The sequence below is a fragment of the Scyliorhinus canicula genome, chromosome 2 (genome assembly GCF_902713615.1).
Source record: "Scyliorhinus canicula chromosome 2, sScyCan1.1, whole genome shotgun sequence".
NCBI classification, from domain to species: Eukaryota; Metazoa; Chordata; class Chondrichthyes; order Carcharhiniformes; family Scyliorhinidae; genus Scyliorhinus; species Scyliorhinus canicula.
Window position 1 is genome coordinate 58,681,263 of NC_052147.1, and position 23,381 is coordinate 58,704,643.

At 44.6% G+C, this 23,381-nt stretch overlaps 1 long non-coding RNA gene across 1 annotated transcript; it reads right to left on the minus strand.

Annotated features, from left to right (window-relative positions):
• Window positions 1-130: 130 nt before the first annotated feature.
• On the minus strand, window positions 131-23,359 carry LOC119954175. The gene is made up of 2 exons (XR_005458180.1): window positions 23,313-23,359; window positions 131-1,129 (listed from the first exon to the last, which is right to left on the minus strand). It is a non-coding gene; the product is annotated as an uncharacterized LOC119954175 (long non-coding RNA).
• Between the last annotated feature and the right edge of the window lie 22 nt (window positions 23,360-23,381).

Consider the following 23,381-nt stretch of genomic DNA (forward strand, 5'->3'; position numbering starts at 1 on the left):
GTCTCTATTTGCTGAAAGGGATACTTGTGGTACAGTACTAAATACAACAGCAAGTTCCTTGCCATTTATGTGTCAGTACTAATGTCCTTGGTTCACCTAAACATGAAATTTTGCATTCTGCAGCGCACAATTTTTAACATTTGTTAATTTATATTCAAGCTTTTTATTTGCAGGAATTTGTACAGAAAAATAAACATACAGCTGTAACACACCACATCTAGTGAACGGTATTATTACAAACCAAATTAAGTATTCTGAAAAGGGAGTTTACGTTATTTGAACATAATCAGAATAAATGCTATGAGGGTCAAAATAACCAAATTTATTATGTAGTAAAAGTATAGTAGAACCATATAAATGTGTAGGTCAAATCAACATGGAATCCTTTGGCACATTTACCAGAGCTAAAATAGTCTTCACAAACAAATGTTCCCAAACTATAGCAAGAAGTTTTACTTTTAAAATGTCACTTTGCGTGGGAAAGGGATCCATTTGTGTAAAAGTACCATAATTTTCATATTCTGTAAAGAATGACCATCACAGATTAGGTTATATCCATCATTCCTTTCGTGAGTACAACAACAATCTTAAAATAAATTCTCTTCACATAATGTGAGCAAAACTATTCGATATGCTAAAAACGTAAACTGGTATCCTGATGCTTAGGGGCCAAAGAGTGTCTGAATTCATCTTCTAGTCTATCTTTTAAACTGGACACAATACATTTGAGCCTAGTTACATAATTTCTTTTGATATAATATACCTGCAAGTTATTGGTGAACAGCATCAAATAGGAGTGCAATTTCCAGGTTATGTTTAAAACATAATCAGCAATTTTCATACAAAGTACAAACGTAATTGTTCTCAGTTTCGGGTCAAGGCAAGTTGCAGAAATAATTTCTTCTACAGGCGGAAAACTATAAACTCTGGTGGCAAAATGTCCATGAAGTGAGGGAAAGCATTAAATTTGTATGCATACAAGCGAGTCAGATCTGGTGAACCACAAGTTCTGTAGATGAGTCCAAGTTAATAAAAGACTACCATCATCCATCTGTCTTTAGCATGGAGCAAACGAGTTCACTGGATATCGCAACTGTTGTTTTAAGAACTCACCAGCACATAGATCATTCTGCAAAACAGAATAGTTAAAAAAGAGCTATTATGCTAAACCTGTCAAAATGAAATAAAACAAAGATTTGATTTTGAATGAACAGTAACCAAATCAACTGCTGTGGGTAACTTAATAACCGATGTTCCCTGGTCTCCACTACTATTGGTATCCCTCCTATTGTCCTCAAGCTGCCTCTTCAGTCATTTATTCCCAGTCAATACTTCCCTCCTCTTAGATATCTGCCTCTATTCATCATAAGGTATTGTCCTTATAAATATTGTTTAACGTTATGGAAGCTGGCCTATAAACCAGAGTTCTACCCAAAACCATTTTATTTGTATGGTTTTCTTATCTTCAGCAGGTTCAAATGTGTACCTCTGCAACTCTACTCTTGTGTGCACTAGAGTAATTTATCACATTTCCAAAGCCTTTGATGGGTCTTGAATTATGCACTTCTAAACAAGCAACGTTGTTGCGTGCTGTACTTGATTGTACATCTTTTTCCATCAACTGTGTCATATCCTGTGGCTGTGCACCTTCACCAATGACGATCTTTGGGGAGATCATCCTTCAAAGTCTCTTCATTACCTAAAATGTTCAAGTCAGGGATGTGATGGAATACTTACTGCTCCTCTGGATAAGAGGAGGCCATTTGGACCCTGCTCTGCCATTCCATCAGATCAAGGTCAATCTGATTGTGGCATTAACCCCATTTTCCTACTGCGTCACCCCCCACCTCCCATAACCGTTGGCTCCCTTGAAGATCAAAAATCAAATTCATTCTTAAATATATTCAATAAATTCCAAAGATTAAAAATTGAGAAAAAACTCCTCCTCATTTCTGTCATAAATTGGCAACTCCGTATTTTGAAACTGTTCCCCCAGCGCTAAATTTTACAAGAGAAAAATTTATTTCAGCATCTACCTTTTCAAGCCATCACAGAATCTTTATGTTGCATGTAGTCACCTCTCGTTCTTCTAAACTCCCAATGAGTTTCAGCTCAACCTTTCCACAAACATTCATTTCTTCCACCACCGATGCACAGTGGAAACAGTGTGCACCATCTACAAGATGCACTGCAGGAACTCATCAGAGCTCCTGAGCACCTTCTAAATCCACGGCCACTACCATCTAGAAGGACCAGCACAGCAAACACATGGGAACACCACCACCTGGATGTTCTCTTCCATCCTGACTGAGAACTATATCACCATTCCTTCACTGTTGCTGGGTCAAAATCCTGCAATTCCCTCCCTGCCAACACTGGTGTACCCACACCACATGGACTGCAGCAGTTCAAGATGGGCATTAAATGCTGGCCAAGCCTGCGATTTCCACAGCCCACAAATTAATTAAAGACCTTTCCTCATAAGATAGCCCCTTCATCCCAGGAATCAATCTAGTGAACCTTCGCTGAATTGCCTCCAAGGAGACCAAAACTACACAACATTCTAGATATGGTATCACCAATGCCCGTCTGTTGTAATAAGACTTCCCTGACTTTTATACTCCATCCACCTTGCAATAATGGGCAACATTCTATTCGCCTTCCTGATTACTTGCTGTACCTGCACGGTAACTTTGTGATTCATGTGCACCATGTCCTCAATTCAAGTTGTGGCTATGTTCCTGAACATCACAGTTTAAAGTGAAACAACTTCTAAGTATAGGTTCCCATAGAAATCAATGTTAAAACCAGAATTAGGTTTCTTTGGACATTACTCACCCAGAGAAAAGCAATATACAAATTGAAATACTGTACCTCATATGTGCAGCACTATGCATTCCTAGCTGAAAAACTTACATCACTAAATATAAACGAAATACTGGGCAGTATCCAATAAAACAATTCACTAACTATACAGGCACCTGTACTGAGAGGAGTCAGTTGGCTGGACGGCTGGTTCATGGTGCACAGGATCGCAACAGCTCAGGTTCAATTCCCATACCCGCTGAGGTTATTCACGAAGGCCCCACCTTCTCAACCTTGCCCCTCGCCGGAGGTGTGGTGACCCTCACCGCCAGTCAGCTCTCAAAGAGGAAGGCAGCCTATGGGGCTGTGGTGATAATTACATTTTAATGAGAACTTTTCAAATTGACCATACTCCATCTGGTGGCAGACATTGGTCACTGCTGTTATCAGCTGAAGTCCCAGAACTTCCGGCACTGACCAACTGCTGCCACTAGATAGAGGCAAATATATCACTGGGAATTCAGCACCGGCAAAGCCAGAAGCGGACTGCGCAGCCAAGGGAACAAAAACAAGCTGGCAGGCGAATCCAAGGCGCAAGAGGCACCGATGACGAGAATGGAAGTTCTGGGGGAAAGGCTTTGAGAGTAGGCGGGCCACTGACGAGAACAAACCATGTTAAAGTGAAAGTGGCACAGTTAAATGGATATACTGACACTACTAACATTAAAGAAAAATAACATTAAATGAGACACCTAAAGACTTAACAAGCACAACAACATCCAGATTGCTCTGTACAACAGCACGTCTGCGTTTAAATAATATTCTGCTTTTCTATTCTTCCCACCAAAATTGGACAATCTCACATTTTTTCAACATTATACTCCATCTGCCAATTTTTTGTCCATTCACTTGACCTATTCACATCCCTTTGCAGACTTTGTATCCTCTTTACAACTTACATTCCTATCTATCTTAGTATTGTCAGAAAATGTGGGTACAACCTGGGGGACCATGCACAGGCTTAGCTTTTCGAGGCTGGTGGAGCAGATGGAGGAAGAGTTCAGGAGGTGGGACGCACTGCTGCTCTCGTTGGCGGGCAGGGTCCAGTCGATTAAGATGACGGTGCTCCCGAGGTTTTTGTTCCTTTTCCAATGCCTCCCCATATTGATCCCGAAGGCTTTTTTCAAAAGGGTGAATAAGTCCATTCTCGGGTTTGTGTGGGCGTGTAAGTGAGTGAGGAGGGTATTCTTGGAGCGAAGAAGGGAGGTAGGGGGTTTGGCGTTGCCCAACCTGTGTGGGTATTACTGGGCGGCGAATGGGGCAATGATTCGCAGGTGGGTGAGGGAGGGGGAAGGTGACGCGTGGAAGAGATTGGAGGTGGCGTCCTGTGTGGGCACGAGTCTGGAGGCTTTGGTGACAGCCCCACTTCCACTCCCCCCCGGCAAGGTACTCCACGAGTCCAGTAGTGGTGGCGTCCCTCAAAATCTGGGGGCAGTGGAGGCGGCAAAGGAGGGGCAGTGAGGGCCTCAGTCTGGGCCCCGACACGGGGCAATCACCGCTTTGTGCCGGGGAGCATGGATGGGGGATTTGGGAGTTGGCACAGGGCAGGCATTAGACGGATTGGGGACCTCTTCCTGGATGGGAAGTTCGCGACGCTGGAGGGGAAGTGGAACCTCCCCCCCGGGAACGCTTTTAGGTATATGCAGATCAGGGCATTTGTTAAGCGGCAGGTGGCGGAGTTTCCGCGGCTGCCGCCAAGGGAGGTGCAGGATAGGGTGCTCTCAGGGACGTGGGTCGGGGAGGGGAGGATCTCGGCAAACTATCAGTTGATGCAGGAGGAGGAGGAGGCCTCAGTAGAGGAGCTTAAAGCGAAGTGGGAAGAAGAGTTAGGGGAAGAGAGCGAGGATGGAACGTGGGCGGATGCCCTGGAAAGGGTGAACTCGTCCTCTTCTTGCGCACGGCCCAGCTTAATCCAGCTGAAAGTGCTGCATAGGGCGCACATGACAGGGACCAGGATCAGCCGGTTCTTTGGAGGGGAAGACCGGTGAGTGAGGTGTTCGGGAGGTCCGGCAAACCACACCCATATGTTTTGGGCATGTCCGGCCCTGGAGGGGCTTTGGAAGGGGGTGGCGGGGACTTTGTCTGAAGTCGTCGGGTCTAGGGTCGGACCGAGCTGGGGGCTCGCGATCTTTGGGGTAGCTTCGGAGCCGGGAGTGCGGGAGGCGAGAGAGGCCGGCGTTCTGGCCTTTGCGTCTCCAGTAGCCCGGCGCAGGATTCTGTTACAGTGGAGGGATACACGGCCCCGAGTTCGGAGACCTGGGTCAACGACATGGCTGGGTTCACCAAGCTGGAGAAGGTTAAGTTTGCCCTGAGAGGGTCGGTACAGGGGTTCTTTCGGCGGTGGCAGCCCTTTCTCGATTTCCTGGCGAAGGGGTAGAGAGTGGTCAGTTTCAGCAGCAACCTGGTTGGGGGGGGGGGGGTTGGGGCTGGTTAAGGGGGCTTGTATTTGCGATGGTGGGTCTGCTATTTTCTTCTTTCTTGTACTGTTGTTTGTTATCATTTATTCTTTCATGGGGGGGGGGAGGGGTTATTTTTCTGTTTTGGTGCAGAACCACACTTTGTTTGTTTTAACTATGGGGAGAAAATTTGTTGAAAAAATTTGAATAAAAATTATTTAAAAAAAAAAGAAAATGTGGGTACAATACTCGGTCTCTTCATTCAAGTTATTAATATGGATCGTAATAGTTGAGGTCCCAGCACTGATCCCTGTGGCACTCCACCAGTTAAGTTTCTCAACTGAAAATGATCCATTTATTCCAACTCTGTTTCCTGTTAGTTAGCCAGTCCTCCTTCCATGCTAATATATCATTCCAATTCCCTGCGTTCTTGCATAATAACCTTTTACATGGTACTTTTTGAAATGTCTATTGGAATTTGAACACATATCCACTGGTTCCCTATATCCATCCTGCTTCCTACATCCTCAAAGAACTCTGATAAATTTATTACACGTGATTTCATAAAACCACGCCCGAGTAAATTACTTCCTAAATGTCATAGAATCCCTACAGTGCAGGAGGCCGTCTGAGTCCGCACCGACCCTCTGAAAGAGCACCATACCTAGGCCCATAGCCCCACCCTATATCCCTGTAACCTCATCTGATCTTGGACATGAAGGGGCAATATATGGCCAATCCACATGACATGCACAAATTTGGACTGTGGGAGGAAACCAAGCAGACACAGGGAGAAAGTGCAAACTTCGCACAGTCACCCAAGGCCGGAATTGAACCCTAGTTCCTAGCGCTGTGATGCAGCAGTGCTAACCACTGTGTCACCGTGCTGCCCTGCTGCTACTTCCTTAACAATGGACTCCAGCATTTTCCGATGACAAACGTTAGGTTGACTTGCCTGTAGTTTCCTGCTTTCTATCTCTATCCTTCTTGAACAGAAGTGTTATATGCGTGGTTTTCCAATCTGCTGAGACATTCCCAGAACCTAGGGAATTTTGGAAGATTACAACCAGTGTATCCACTAGCTCTACAGTCACTTCTTTTAAAGACCCAGGATACACACCATTAATTCCAGGGGACTTGGTCAGCCCTTGAACTTTCATGGAACGTTTTCTCTAGTGATAGCAATTATTTACATAGACTAGAATCCCTGCAATGCAGGTGGCTATCTGGCTCATCGAGTCTGCACCGACCCCTCGAAAGATCACCCTACCCAAGCTCAAACCCCCCTCCCCCCGCCTTATTCCTGCGACACCACCCTAGGGGCAATTTACCATGGCCAATCCACCTAACCTGCACAAATTTGGACTGTGGGAGGAAACTGGAGCACCTGGAGGAAACCCATGCAGACACGGGGAGAACGTGCAAACTCAACAGTCACCAGAGGTTGGAATCGAACCCAGGTGCTGGCGGCAGCAGTGCTAACCACTGTGCCACCCTCATTTTTCTCTCCTGCCTTTTGATCTTTGATTTTCAACTATTCCTCTGGTGCTTTTCGTGTCTTCTACTGTGAAGACAGGTACAAAACCTTGAAAGTCTCTATTTCCTTGTTCCCTTTATTAATTCCCCAGAAACTGCTCACTTCCTTTTTATATATTTGCAGAAGCTAATATCATGTTTTTATATTTCTTGCCTGTTTACTTTCATATTCTAATTTGTCCCCGTTTTTTCAGTCGTCCTTTGTTGATTTCTAAAATGTTCTCAATCTTCTGACCTGCCACTAATCTTCACAACACAATGCCTTTTCTTTCAAAATTCTATGGTTCTTTCAATATGATACCATCGTAACTTCCTTCGGTAACCATGGATGGTGCACACTTCTCGTGGATATATCCTATTAGGAAATCATCTCTGTTCAATGAATACAGCCACGAAACACTGGATTAAAAATTCTACCACTTTGCAGATCGTACATAATGCAGCCAAAGTGTTTAGTGTTATGGAACACCGAGCCAATGGCTGGCAAAAAGGGCAGTGCCCTCAATTTTTCAATGTAAAGGACGACCTGACGGTGGTTGATGGTATCCTCCTCAAACTGGACCGGATTGTAATTCCGCACAGTCTCCAGAGCTTGGTGCTCCGTCAAATCCATGAGGGCCACCTGGGTGTGGGAAGTGCAGACACAGAGCCAGGCAGGCTGTCTACTGCCCTTGGAAAGAGCACCTTACTCAAGCCCACGCCTCCACCCTGTCCCCTTAACCCAATAACCCCACTTAACCTTTTTGAACACTAAGGGCAATTTAGCATGGCCAATCCACCTAACCCGTACATCTTTGGACTGTGGGAGGAAACCGGAGCACCCGGAGGAATCCCACGCAGATACAGGGATAACGTGCAGACTCCGCACAGACAGTGACACAAGCCGGGAATCAAACCTGGGACCCTGGAGCTGTGAAGCAACTGTGATAACCATTGTGTTACCGTGCTGCCCTCTGGGGTTGTCGGGATGAGACCCATGCAAACACGGGGAGAATGTGCAAACTCCTCACCGACAGTGACCCGGATCGAACCCAGGTCCTCTGCGCTGTGAGGCAGCAGTGCTAACCACTGCGCCACCGTGCCGCCCTCCGTTTTAATTCATGGATGAGGAAAAAATGCCGTGCTTCTTTCTGTACTCAGCCACATACAATTTCAATTGCCAAAACAAAGTGTTGAGAAATTTTATCATGGGATATTTTAATGAATGACATACAAGGAATATATTTCAGGATATTCATGAATAATCAATTGAGTCCCTTCCCTATTTGACCCTTCTAATCTCCTTAGACCGGGGGTGGAAGGTGAAAGGAGAAATCTAGTTGAAATAACCCAAGTTATTATTGTGCAACTAGTTTTTAAAGTGTGATAACAACCACTGTGAGTAACATGGAGTACATGCTACTGTTATTTAGAAAATGATGGTCTGCTAGTGCATCATACTTTAGTAAACTGGCTGTATATGGTCACGAAGGCAGCTTGCTGGTGATTGAAGGGATAAAGTGTGCCTGGAAACAGAAGAAGCAATCCAGAGGGGCATTTAAAAATATATATTTTGTAGGACATGGGTATTACTGGTGAAGCCAATATTTGTTACACATCCCTCATTTCCCGAGATCTGAGTCTGGCATTTTACAGAGGGCAGTCAAGGGTCATTTCCATGGGTCGGGAATTACATGGAGACCAGGCCAGGTAAGGATAGCAGATCTTCTTCCCTGAAGAGCATTAGTGAGCCCAAATACATCAATGAATCAGATGGGCATTTACAACAATCGACAATAGTTTTATGGTCATCATTAGTCAGGCAAGCTTTCAATGCCAGATCTATTAATTGAATTTAAATTCCACCTGCTGCGGTGGTAAGATTTGAACCCGTGCCCCAGATCATTAGCCTAGGCCTCTGATATTACCACTGCACTACCATCTCCCGTAAAAAGGTGAAGGGGGTAGGGGATGAGCAACAGGTAGTACCTGAAATGTGAAGCTGGGAAGAGTACTCTGCCCTACCTCGCTCTTTACTCAGCTAAGGTTTTTTTCAGAAACTTATTTTTTAGTGGTTGCCTCCAAACGTCCCACTATGAACGTAGACCAAATGGACAGAACAGGCCGGAAAGCTGTTGAATTCAAGAAAATCAATTTCCAATTGGATACTGAGATCAATATTATTCAACGTAAGGGTTCTAGTATCTATTTTGGATGGCCCCAGGAGGAACAATATAATGACAGATGTAATTCCAGTTCTGTTCTGTAGAATGTTGACCCCCTAGATTTGATCTCCACATTGGTTGTCTGTCCATAAAATGGGTGTAATGTGTTCCAATCTCCCCATAGTTTCTCTACAAACCCATCAAATCATTTATCATTTTAAACCCGTGAGATCTTCCCTCAAATGTCAAAATCTGGAGGTGAATACAAGACATGTTCACACTACTGTTCTCAGAATTTACTCACAGGTACTACATCAGTGGTGAATCTATTCTGTACCCACACCCCTCACTCCACTCCCCAACCCCTTGCAAAGTCAATATAGATTTCTGGAGGTCCTGTGCCCAAATGAGAACTTGTTACTTGGTTGGTATCTAACCAACGTTCTACACAACTGAAGCATAACTTTCTCACTTTTGTTTTTCAACCCTCTTGAGATAAACATTGACCCCTTTTCCTCTCCAAAATCCTTGAATGTGGTGTTGTCTCCCAAATCTCTGCCTGTGTTGTCATTTTTAAACATCTCCAATCATGTTTCTGCCCCTGCCACGCCACTGAAATGGTCCTTAGGATGCAATGAGACTTTGCCATGTGATTGTGGTGAATTATGTGGGCTCATCCTCCTTAACCAGCCTTTGACAGAGTTGACCACGCCATTCTCTTCAATACCTCTCCGTCATCCAGCTGGGACTATCTTCACCTCGTTCCTTTTGTATCTATCCAGTTATGGCCAGAGAATCACCTCAATAGATTTTTTTTCCAACTTCTGTAATGCAGTACCCCAATGATCTCTCCTTGGCCCATTCCTATTTCTCCAACATAATGTCTTCAATTACAACATCACAAAACAGTCAGTCTCCAGATGTACACTGACAACACCCAGCTCTACCTTAACATCAACGTGTTGAACCTTCCACTGTCTAGATTAACAGACTACTTGCTCAACATCGAATACAGAGTGAGTAGACATTTCCTTGAACAAAATATTGGGAAGATTAAAGCCATTCTCTTTGGTCTCGACACAGAATATACCCCTCTCCCTGTCTACTTTCTCACATTGATCCAAACTGTTTGAAACTTTGACATCCTATTTGACCTGGACATGTGCTCCCAACCACACATTTACTCCATCACCAAGACCACCTGCCGCCATTTCCAAAATGTCACCCATCACAGCCTCATGTCTCAGTTCATCTGTTGCTGAGACCCTTCCATATGTTTGCTACCTCTAGAGTTGTCTGTTGCAATACTCTCTTGGCTGGTCTCATATCGTCCACTCTTCATAAACCTGAACTCATCCATAACTCTGCTGCCTATATCCAATTCAGACCAAGCCCTATTCACAGATCACTTCTGTGCTCGCTGAGCTACATTGACTCCTGTCTGACAAACCTCAATGTTATAATACTCAACTGTGTTTTTAAAAGCGTTTCATAGCTTTGCCCCTCAATATCTATACAAATTCCTCCAGCTCTACAGCTATCTCCTGGTTTTAGTTGCTCTGCCATGGGCAACTATTTTCATCTGTCCAGAAATCCTTATCTCAACCTCTCAATTATAGGAACATAGCAATTAGGAGCAGAAGTCGGCAATTCAGCACTTTGAACCTGCTCCACCATTCAATCAGATCATGGCTGATCTCTTCCTGGTCTCAAATCCACCTCCTCACCTGTTGCCCACATCCCTTTCACCTATTTTTTAAAATCAGAAATATATCTATCTTCTTCTTGAAACCATTTAATGACTCAGATTCCACCACACTATGGAGTAGTGAGTTCACAAATTCTCCACCCTCTGCGAGAAGTAGTTCCTCCTCATCTCACTTTTATATCTACCGCCTCTCAACCCATATCAATGACCTCTCATTCTAGATTGCCCCACAAGGTGGAATATTTGGTCTACGTTTGCTTTATCAATCCCATTTAGTATTTCATACAACTCGATTAGAACCCCTCTCATCTTTCTAAACTCCAGTGAGTATAAACCCAAACTGTTTAACCTCCTCATACGTCAATCCTTTCATCCCCGTAATCAATCTGGTGAACCTCCTCTGAACTGCCTCCAATGCCACCACACCCTTCCTCAAATAAGGTGACCAAAACTGGACACAAAACTTCAGATGTGGTCGCACCAACACCCTATACGATTGCATAATGCCTTCCCCCTTAAGGTTGCCCCTTTGACATATCTCCTAATATCTCCAAATGTGGCTTAATATTTAATAATATTGCTGTGAAGTGCCACGGAACATTTTATTACATGAAATGGATTATATGATTCAAGCTTTGAAGCCTCATGGCGCCGAGGACCCAGGTTTGATCCCGGCCCTGGGTTACTTTAGTGTGAAGTTTGCACATTCTCCTTATGTCTGTGTGGGTCTCACCCCCACAACCCAAAGATGTGCAGGGTAGGTGGATTGGCCACGCTAAATTGACCTTTAATTGGAAGAAAAAAACGAATTACATTTTTTAAAAAGAAATAATTCAAGCCTTATATTCATGTACAGCATTATTCTTATAATAAAAGTGGTGAGACAATATTTTTGTTTGGCATCAGTGCTGAGGCATACAAGGAGTTACATCCTGCCACAGTTCAATTAGCAAAACGTTTCTAGGAAGCGTAAAATGTGTGATCTGTGGCAAAGAATGGAGAGACAAAGAGATTGAACCATCCTTACCCATAAATAATTAACTATTAAAGAGGGGAAGGATATATATACATTTTAGGTCCCCTGCCAGTCACAATAAAGAGCAAATACATCTGAGGATAATAAATTATACAATGCCACTAGGCTCATGTAAGCAGACATTGTATTGCAGCCAATACACTGTTGTAAGTATTTTGTGTGTTGGCTTTCCAGAGGAGATTCTGTTGATATATTCTTTATCCCAGTTAATCACAGAATTCTGGGAGCAGTGACTCAGATGAATAGTTAGAGGCGTAACGACACAATGAAGCATGTTGTGGGAACAAGTTAGTGATGTTTTTGTTTCTCCACAGGGAACTGAGGGTTCTTGCCTTTTCACTTGCTACACGGGCATTAAATGTGTGATCCTTTAATAATGATCAAAAAGACACATTTGATAAATACCTGAGGAGAAGAATGTAGTGGAGAATATGCCCCAGAGAGATCTTGAACAATCTATGAATGTTGTAGGTTGGATTATTTTGGAGGTGGAGTGGGGTTGTTTGGCTGTGAATGTGCAAGACCAATCAAAATTTCTTCAAATAGAAATTGCACATAATGTTCAACTAAAAATATTATTACTTCCATGAATCGCACAATTCAAACAAAGCAGATGAAAAGATAAAACTGCGTTTATGTCCCAAATCTCTTAGATTTTCAAGAATGCAATAGGGCTAAGACTTCACATTCTATGTACTTTTATAAACTTTATATATTCGTATATCCTGATGGCTAATTTCTAAAATTTAAAAATGGGAAACTAACTTTTTTTTAAATGGCTGAAGCCATGCCTGGCTGTAACCCTTGAACAATAAGAACTTTTTAGCAGTAACGCAGAAACTTGCACCTCATTATCCCTGAAGATACGCTGATGATCCCTGTGGGCCACTGGGACCATATTCAAAGGGAATCATACAAAGGTTATCAACATTTCATAAACCAGGCCTGGTCAACTGGAGCTTATTCTTCTGCTGGGCCAAAGGACCGTACAAACTCTAGTTAAGACTTAATTAGAATTAGTATTAGAACAGTACAGCACAGAACAGGCCCTTCGGCCCTCGATGTTGTGCCGAGCAATGATCACCCTACTCAAGCCCACGTATCCACCCTATACCAGTAACCCAACAACCCCATTAACCTTATTTTTTAGGACACTAAGGGCAATTTAGCCTGGCCAATCCACCTAACCCGCACATCTTTGGACTGTGGGAGGAAACCGGAGCACCCGGAGGAAACCCACGCACACACGGGGAGGACGTGCAGACTCCGCACAGACAGTGACCCAGCCGGGAATCGAACCTGGGACCCTGGAGCTGTGAAGCATTTATGCTAACCACCATGCTACCGTGCTGCCCCGTGCTGAGTAATACATGAACAATCTCAAGAACTCAGACAAATGGACTTGCACCCTTTGTCAATGTCAAAGTGGAGAGTTGGGTGTCATGTAACATGACTCCCGCTAATTGGTGAAATCAGTAATATTGCCCTGTGGGGCTGCAATGATCAATCTGCCATCTTTCCATGTACCCAGCATTAGTACAGGAAAGGGACTCTCTCCAGGTTTGAAAGCCGAGTGCCATCTAGACTGTTTCTACTGGAACTTCGGAACCTCTGTACCATTGTCTACAAGACTGATTCATCTCCGTTTGCCTATCTCATTGTGGAAGTCAACTCTACTGGAAAAGTGAATTATTCACATCAGTTCAGCCTGCCAACCTCGATGATGGAATACACCATTGGACTTTGATTCTGGACTCTGGCAACATGCAAAACAATAATTATTTTCTTTGTGCTGTTTGCCCTGTAAATCTTTCTTGCTCTATCCACTTCTTTTATTGTATGAGTGAAAAGGAGGCCACATTGCTGTGCTCCTCCTGCATTTGAGTATATACAAATAAACTAACCATCCGAGTTTATCATATCATGAGTTTGCTATGGGGTTATTAGCAGAAATTATCACACCATAACAGAGGGGTTGAGAAATATGCCACCACTTATAAAGTAGGAGGCAAATCAAAAACACTTTTCTGTTTATGGAGAGGTGATGAGAGGAGAGATTAGAGCTGTTTAAATTAATCCCACAGTCGCCCCCCCCCCTCCCCCGGCCGTAACAAGAACAATTAATTAGTCAAAGTGTAGATCTGTCAAACCTGAGAAGACCATACCAACCATTGTTTGTGTTCCATCAAGTGTTCCGAAGCATGTTCCTTTGAAAGGAATAAACTGATTTAAACTGAATAGTATGAAAACCAAAACCATTGTCTTCTGTCCTTGTTACAAACTCAGTTCCCGAGCCATCAACTCCATCCCTCTGGCTGGTAAGTGCTACAGGGCAGATTGTTCACAACCTTGGTGTCATATTTGACTCTGAGATGATCTTCTGTCCACGTACCTGAATCATCACTAAGACCACTTATTACAACCTCTGTAATAGCGCCTTACTCGGCTTATCTACCGATGAAACTCACAACCAGGCCATTATTACCTTTAGACTTGACAATTCCAATGTACTGGCTGGCCTTACATGTTCTCTCCATAAGGTTGAGGTTATTCCTGTATTCTAACCCACATCATGTTCTGTTTATCCATCACCTTTAGGGGCAGCAGGGTAGCATGGTGGTTAGCATAAATGCTTCACAGCTCCAGGGTCCCAGGTTCAATTCCCGGCTGGGTCACTGTCTGTGTGGAGTCTGCACGTCCTCCCCCTGTGTGCGTGGGTTTCCTCCGGGTGCTCCGGTTTCCTCCCACAGTCCAAAGATGTGCGGGTTAGGTGGATTGGCCATGCTAAATTGCCCGTAGTGTCCTAATAAAAGTAAGGTTAAGGGGGGGGTTGTTGGGTTACAGGTATAGGGTGGATACGTGGGTTTGAGTAGGGTGATCATGGCTCGGCACAACATTGAGGGCCGAAGGGCCTGTTCTGTGCTGTACTGTTCTATGTACCTTGACCTGACCTACAATGTCTCCTGGTTAAGCAATGCCTCAAATTCTTCATTTCTCATATTTTCTTTCAAATCCCTCATGGTTTTGCCTTGCCCTATCTCTGTAATCACCCCCATTAGCAGCCTACCACCATAGCTGCACTTTTCCTATCTATAGCCTTTTGACCATCCATTATTTTGTGTCCAGGTTTCAGCTGCCTGCACCCTAAGCTGTGGAATTCCCTCTATAAACCTCTCCACCTCTTTCTCTCCTCCTTTACTCTGCTCCTTAAAAACAACCGCTTTGACTAAGTCTTTTGTCATCCCGCCTAAAACCTACTTATTATGTGACTTGGTATCACATTTTATTCTTTAAATCGTCAGTGCACCTTGGATATTTTATTATAGGTTCTGTAGAGAAACAAGTTGTTAATTTAAAAAGAAACATCTGAGATTTTGAACAAAGAACAAAGAAAAGTACAGCACAGGAACAGGCCCTTTGGCCCTCCAAGCCTGTGCCGACCATGCTGCCCGTTTGAACTAAAATCTTCTAGAGGGAGGGGGCATTTAGTTGATACAGCTGTTTGAGCATTACTCCACCCACCACCACAGCCCCACCCCTGCACCACCACCCACCTCCTCCTGTGCCCATGAGCAAAATGCGCTTATAAAAATGTGGAATATATGTGGCGCTGCCAAAAATGATTGTACAACTGCCGTGCCTGGACCTAAGACTGCAGAGTCAGTTAGAGTGTGTTAGTTTCATTGCTAGTGAGGTGGACACTGCTCCAAGTTTGCTGGGAATGTCTTGAGGCCCCATTTACCTTCTTGTGTGAATGTAGAAGATCCCATAGCACCATTTTGAAGAAGAGTAGGGGAGTTATCCCCAATGTCCTGGCTAATATCCATCCTCCAATCAACATCACAAAAAAACAGATGACCTGGTCATTATAACATTTGTGGGAGTTTCTGTCTGCAGATTAGCTGCCATTTTTCATGCATTACAATAGTGATTACGCCTCAAAAGTACTTCATTGGCTGTAAAATACTTTGAAGTGTCCAGTGGTCATGAAAAGTGCTGTAAGTGCTAAAAAGTGCAAGTCTATCTTTTGTTCTTAAACGATTCAAAATGTTCAACAAAAATAGATTGTACGAAACATACAAAAACTCAGTGAGAAAGGGCCACGCATGGCATACTAGAAAAGTCAGGCTAACATTACATTAAAACATGAGGCTTATAAGGTGGCAAAGATTAGCAGTGCTCCTGAGGATCGGGAGAGTTTTTGAAACCAGCAAAGTGAATAACTTCTCATTTTCCCACATTATACTCGATCTGTCACCATGTTACCCGATCACTTAACCTGTCGACATTCCCTTGCATCCTCTTGATGTCCTCCTCACAGTTTACACTCCTACCTAGTTTTGTGCTTCTATAAACTTTGTTACCTTACTGTCAGTCTATTTGGCAAAGTCATTATTAGAGATTGGAAATAGTTAAGATCCCAACACTGATACTTGCGGCAGTCCAGTAATTACAGCTTGCTAACTTGAAAATTCCTCATTTTCCCCACTCCGCATTCTCATTTCTTATATCCTTAATGTATTAAAGCTTTCTAGTTACCACCTGAACAGAGACAGCAACTGAAGCCCTGTTTTCAAACACTGTTATCAGGGAAGGTAATTACGCATGGTGACTTCTCAAAAATAAATTTAGAGTGCCCAATTATTTTTTTTCCAATTAAGAGGCAATTTAGCGTAGCCAACCCACCTAACCTGCACATCTTTGGGTTGTGGGGGTGAAGCCCACACAGACATGGGGAGAATGTGCAAACTCCACACGGACAGCGACCCAGGGCCGGGATTCGAACCCGGGTCCTCAGCGCCGTAGCCCCAGTGCTAACCATTGCGCCATGTGCCACCCTATTATGTATGGTGACTTGCACAAAGATTGGAAACAACTTAAATCATAAAATGACCGTGAATACCGCCGTGTCCTCACAAAAACCTGAATGGTTCGCTAATATCCTATCCAGCCTGGCCGACATGTGACTCCAGTTTCGCATGATCAACTCTTATAAAGGAAACTAAGAATGTGCACCAAATATTGCTACTCTTGTTCATATCCCAAGAACAAATAATGAAAACGTTGGATTGCACAATACCTATTCCCATACAACATGTTGGAACATTGTGAGCAAGTATCCAAAAAGTAGCTGGATATGTTTCTGCAAGTAGAAGAGATCAACACTGAGATAATGATACCTGTCCCTGTGGTCTCCCGGTGCTTGTTCAATGTTTTAGTGTGGATGGAAAGGAATTTCCTAAATTTGCCTCAGGTTTTTCCCATATGTTTCACATGTAGATAGAGCATGTATGGACGAGGGACTGATATCAATAAGATGGGTTCGCTGTTGTCAGTGGATTGGAACAAATGGAATGTGCAGGCTTGGTGGGTCAGGTGTTTCTTTCCTCCAGTTCTTTCTTGTATGTTCTTATGTTTGTAAATGCAGGTGAAGTTACAATGAGGTGTTATTTTCCCTTCACAGAGGACCTGAGCTTCATTTATGATTTTCGTTTCCAAGAAAGAGAAAATGAACTAGTTTTGGTTCGTTGCCATGAGAGGATAAATAGCCTCCTTCTGTGCTGCGAACATAAGGGTGTGAGAAATAGGAGAAGGAATGGACCAAATGACCCTTTCAATAAGATCATGGGTAAACCTCTACATCGATTTCACATTCCCATCCTATCCATATTTCCCTTAATTCTCTTAATGCCCAAAATTCTACCCATTTCAGTTGTGAATCTACTCATCGACTGAGCATTTATAACTCTCTGGAGAAAAGGATTCCAAAGATCCTCCGCGTGAAGAAATTTCTGCTCAGCTCAGTCCGGAATATCTGACTTTATCCTGAGTATGACTCCTTGTTTTAGATTTTTCTGCCATTCTACTCAGCATTCTACACTCTCAAGCCCTCATTTAATTGAGATCACCTCTCATTCTTTTAAACTCCAAAGAATAATTTCCCATTCTATTCAATCCTCCTCATGGGACAACCCTCATCCCGAAAATCAATCTGGTGGGACCTTTGTTGCATCCCCTTGACAGCATGTATAACCTTCCTTAGGTAGAAAGACCAACATTGTATACAGAACTCCAGGCGTGCTCACAACAAAGTTGTACATGTCCCAAATTGTTGACTATATGTTAAATACCGTATACCATGATTTCCTTACTCTTGTACTTCAGCCTGCTTGCAGTAATGGTCAACATAACATTGCTTTCCTAATTGTTTTCTGTACATGCAAGCTAACTTTCTGTAATTTGTGTAGCAGGATTACCAAATACCTCAGAATACCAACATTTACCAATCTATCACAATTTTAAAAAATACGTATGACATAGATTTTTGGAAAGCAACATGATCATTGTATATGGTAGATAACATATGGTCGACAATTTGGGACACGATGACTGATCACTTTGGGATTGCAGAGGAATTTTTGGCAATTTGGAACTGTACTGAAGCAGCAGATGGCAGCTTCAGGAAGGGAGAGAAAAATGTTTCAAGAGACAACATTGTGGATTTTCCCCCAAGCTCTGATGAAAGGCCATTGACCTGAAATGTTGATTTTGTGTCTCTCTCCAGAGCTGCTGCCGGGGCTGAATAATAATAATCTTTATTAGTGTCACAAGAAGGCCAACATTAACACTGCAATGAAGTTACTGTGAAAATCCCCTCATCGCCACACTACGGTACCTATTCAGTTACACTGAGGGAGAATTCAGAATATCCAATTTACCTAATAAGCAAGTCTTTCGGGAATTGTGCAAGGAAACTGGAGCACCCGGAGGAAACCCACACAGACACAGGGCGAACGCGCAGACACCTCACAGTGACCCAAGCCGGGAATTGATCCTGGGACCCTGGCGCTGTGAAGCAACAGTGTTAACCACTGTGCTGCCCTATACTTCCAGCAGGTTCTGTTTTTATCATTATTAAATCACTATGTTATTCCAGGATCCAACTGTGGAAACTATTCTTCTTAAATTAAACTTTTCAGCCATTTTTAAAACCACTTTTTCCCCACTTCTCTTTTGTTGTGAAGCTTTTCCTGACGAGTCTCTCCCAGTTCCTGTGGATAACATAGGGCTTGATTTTTCGGGCTGCAAGATCGGTAGGGATTGGATGGGGACCAGGTAAAGGTCCGCTGACCTCGGGTGGGAATTTCCAGTTGCTGAGTAGGCACAGCTGAAACATCCCGCCCATTAACTTTAAAGTTATCTTTATTAAGTAAAAGAGGCCACTGAGTATTTTATTGACGGCAGTTTCTTGTGCCTTGTTATCAGTGAAAAGCGCCAAATGACAGGGCAAACGTGTCACCTCGCTGACGAAGAGGAGTCTATTTGGAGAGTGTCCGTGTGAAACAAAACAGAAAATACTGGACAGTCTCAGCAGTTCTGACAGTATCTGTGGAGAGAGAAGGGAGCTAATGTTTTGAGTCTGGATGACTGTTTGTCAAAGAGTCATAGAATCATACAGCACAGAAAAGGCCCTTCGGCCCATTGCACCTGTGCTGGTCAAAAACAACCACCTAACTATTCTAATCCCATTTACCAGCACTTTGTCCATAGCCTTTGTATGCCCTGGGATCACAAGTGCATATCTAAATAGTTCTTAAATGTTATGAGGGTTTCTGCCTCCAACACCCTTTCAGGCAGCGAATTCCAAACTCCACCACCCTCTGGGTAAAAGGTTTTTCCTCACATCCCCTCTAAACCTCCTGTCCCTTACATTAAATATATGCCCCCTGATCATTAACCCTTCCACCAAAGGGAAATGTTTGTTCCTGTCTACTCTATCTATGCCCCTCATAATTTGATATATCTCAATCTTGTCCCCCCCTCAGTCTCCTCTGCTCCAAGGAAAACTCCAGTCTATTCAATCTCTCTTCATAACTAAAACTCTCCAGCCCAGGCAACATCCTGGTAAATATCCTCTGCACCCTTTCCAGTGCTATCACATCTTGCCTGTAATGTGGATTCCAGAACTGCATACAATATTCTAGCTGTTGCCGAACCATCATTTTATACAGTTCCAGCATAAGCTCCCTGCTCTTAAATGCTGTGCCTCGGCTAATAAAGGCAAGTTTACCATCTGCCTTCTTAACCAGTGTATCCACCTGCCCTGCTACCTTAAGGGACCGGTGTACATGCACACCAAAATCCCTCTGATCCTCGGTGCTTCCCAGGGTCCTGCCCTGCTGAAGTGCATTACCTCACACTTATCCGGATTGAATTCCATTTGCTACTGATCAGCCCATCTGACCAGCGCGTCCATATACTCCTGTAATCGAAGGCCATCCTCCTCACTATTTACCACCCCACCAATTTTTTCATCATCCGCAAACCCACTGATCAACCCTCCTACATTCACATCCAAATCATTTATATCAACCACAAACAGCGAAGGCCTCAACACTGATCCCTGCAGGACCCCACTGGACACAGGCTTCCAGTCAGATAAACACCCCTCGACCATCACCCTCTGCTTCCTGCCACTCAGCCAATTTTGGATAAAATTTGCTGACTTTCCTTGGATCCCATGGACTCCCACCTTTGCTATCAGTCTCCCATGTGGGATCTTATTAAAAGCATTGCTGAAGTCCAAGTAGACTACATCAAATGCATTACCCTCATCTAGACACCTGGTCACCTCCTCAAAAAACTCAATCAAGTTGGTCAGACATGACCTCCCTTGACAAAACCATGTTGACTGTTCTTGATTAATCCCTGTCTCTCCAAATGCAGATTATTTCTGACTCTCAGAATTGTTTACAATAGTTTCCCCACCACTGACGTTAGACTGATTAGCCTGTAGTTTCCTTGCTTATCCCTCCTGCCTTCTTGAATAATGGTACCAGATTGGCTATCCTCCAGTCCTCCGGCACCTCTCCTGTGGCCAGAGAGGAATTGAAAATTATTGCCAGCGCCCCTGCTATTTCCTCCCTTGTCTCACTCAACAGCTTGGGATATATTTCATCTGACCCTGGAGATTTGTCTACTGTTAAGCCTGCCAGACAGACCACTCAGAACGTCCTCTCTGTCTATGATAATCTCTTTAACTTTATTACAGTCCTTCTCCCTGATTCCTATATCCATACTGTCCCTCTCACGAATGAACACTTACACAAAGCCTTCATTTGAAAACCCTACCTAGGTCCTCCAGCTCCACACACAAATTACCACTGTGGTCCTTAATGGGCATCTTTTCCTGGTTACCTTTTTACCCTTTATTTTACCTGCCAGTATCCATTCATGTTCAATTTTTGCTCTCTTAATTTCCTTTTTATGTTCCCTGTTGTACATTCTCTCTGCCTGTAGGACTTCTGTTATTTTGAGCCCTCGATCATAGAATCATAGAATTTACAGTGCAGAAGGAAGCCATTTGGCCTATCGAGTCTGCACCAGCCCTTACAAAGAGCAGCCTACTCAAGCCCATGTATCTACCCTATCCCCGTAACCTAGTAAGCCCCACTTAACCTTTTTGGACACTAAAGGAAATTTAGCATGGCCAACCCACCTAACCCGCACGTGTTTGGACCGTGGGAGGAAACCAGGGCGCGCGGAGGAAACTCAAGCATCCATGGGGAGAACTTGCAAACTCCTTGATGTGACCATCAATTCACTAGAGACACGATTGGAAGTAAACTGTGGTTTTAATAGTCTTACAACTGAGCCTGCCTGCGACCAGAGGAACTGAGGCAGAACTCATCGATGACGTTCAGAAACACGTTTTTGTTTTTTAAAACAGTACAGCACAGAACAGGCCCTTCGGCCCTCGATGTTGTGCCGAGCAATGATCACCCTACTCAAGCCCACGTATACCTATCCCAGTAACCCAACAACCCCCATTAACCTTATTTTTTAGGACACTAAGGGCAATTTTAGCCTGGCCAATCCACCTAACCCGCACATCTTTGGACTGTGGGAGGAAACCGGAGCACCCGGAGGAAACCCACGCACACACGGGGAGGATGTGCAGACTCCGCACAGACAGTGACCCAGCCAGGAATCGAACCTGGGACCCTGGAGCTGTGAAGCATTTATGCTAACCACCATGCTACCGTGCTGCCCCAACATGTTTTGATTGGTTGAGGGGAGTGGCCTTTTGAAATCGATGCTCAGGCGTTCAAAGGGCCGGGATGCCTTTACCAAGTGGGCCCTGTCTGGTCTATAGAAGTGCGATTTGCACTCCGCGCAGATCGGGCAATCCCTGGTGATGGCTTTTACCTCCTCAGTGGAGAAAGGCAGATTTCGTGCTTTGACGTAGTGGGCGAGCCGGGTGACCCCGGGTGGCAGAGGTCATTGTGGATAGCCTTTAGGCGGTCGTCTTGCGCGATGGCGCATGTGCCACGGGAGAGGGCATCTGGGGGCTCATCGATCTTCCCCGGTCGATATATATCGTAATTATAGGTGGAGAGTTCGATCCTCCACCGCAAGATTTTATCATTTTAAATTTTGCCCCTTTGCGAGTTGTTGAACATGAAGGCAACCGATCTTTGGTCGGTGATGAGGGTGAACCTCCTACCTGCGAGGTAGTACCTCGAGTGACGTATAGCTTCCACAATGGCTTGAGCTTCCTTTTCGACTGAGGAGTGTCGAAGTTCCGAAGCGGAGAGGATTCGGGAGAAGAAGGCGACTGGTCTCCCTGCCTGATTCAGAGTGGCGGCGAGAGCGACCTCTGAGGCGTCGCTCTCCACCTGAAATGGGACGATTCATCCACCGCCCGCATGCGGTCTGGGTGGGGCCCAGGACTCCATTTTCCATGACATAGCCGAGGATGGCTAGTCTGGTAGTGCGGAAAACTTATTTCTCCGTGTTGTAAGTGAGATTGAGTTACTGGGCGGTTTGGAGAAATCGGTGAAGGTTGGCGTCATGGTCCTACTGATCATGGCTGCAGATGGTGACATTGTCCAAGTACGGAAACGTGGCCCGCAGCCAGTACTGGTCCACCATTCGGTCCATTGTTCGTTGGAACACCTAGACCCCATTCGTGACGACAAAGGGGACCCGGAGGAAGTGGAAGAGGCGGCCATCTGCGTCGAACGCCGTGTAGTGGCGGTCCTCTGGGCGGATTGGGAGCTGGTGATAAGCAGACTTCAGATCTACCGTGGAGAATATGCGGTACTGGGCGATCTGATTGACCATGTCTGCAATTCTGGGGAGGGGGTATGCATCGAGGTGCTGGAACTTTTCCCCGGTCTTGGCGACCACCACCTGAGCTCGCCAGGGGCTATTACTGTCCTCTATGACTCCCTCACGTAGGAGCCGCTAGACTTCGGCTCTAATAAATACCCTATCCTGCAGGCTATACCGCCTGCTGCGAGTGGCTGCGGGTTTGCAGTTAGCAGTCAGATTAGCGAAGAGTGGAGGGGGGTCGACTTTCAGAGTCGCTAGACTGCAGATAGTGAGTGGAGGTAGGGGTCCGCCGAAGCTGAATGTGAGGCTCTTGAGATTACATTGAAAGTCGAGCCTGAGTAAGAGTGGGGCGCAGAGGTCGGGGAGTACGTACAGCTGGAAATTAGAGTAGCTGGCGCCCTGAATCGTTAGGGTCACGACGGTGCGCCCTTGTATGTGGACTGAGTGCGAGCTCGAGGCGAGGGAGATAGTTTGCCGTGCAGGGAAGATAGGGAGCGAACAGCGTTTACCAGGTCAGGATGTACGAAGCTCTCGGTGCTCCCGGAGTCGAAGAGGCATGGTGTCCTGTACCCGTTGAT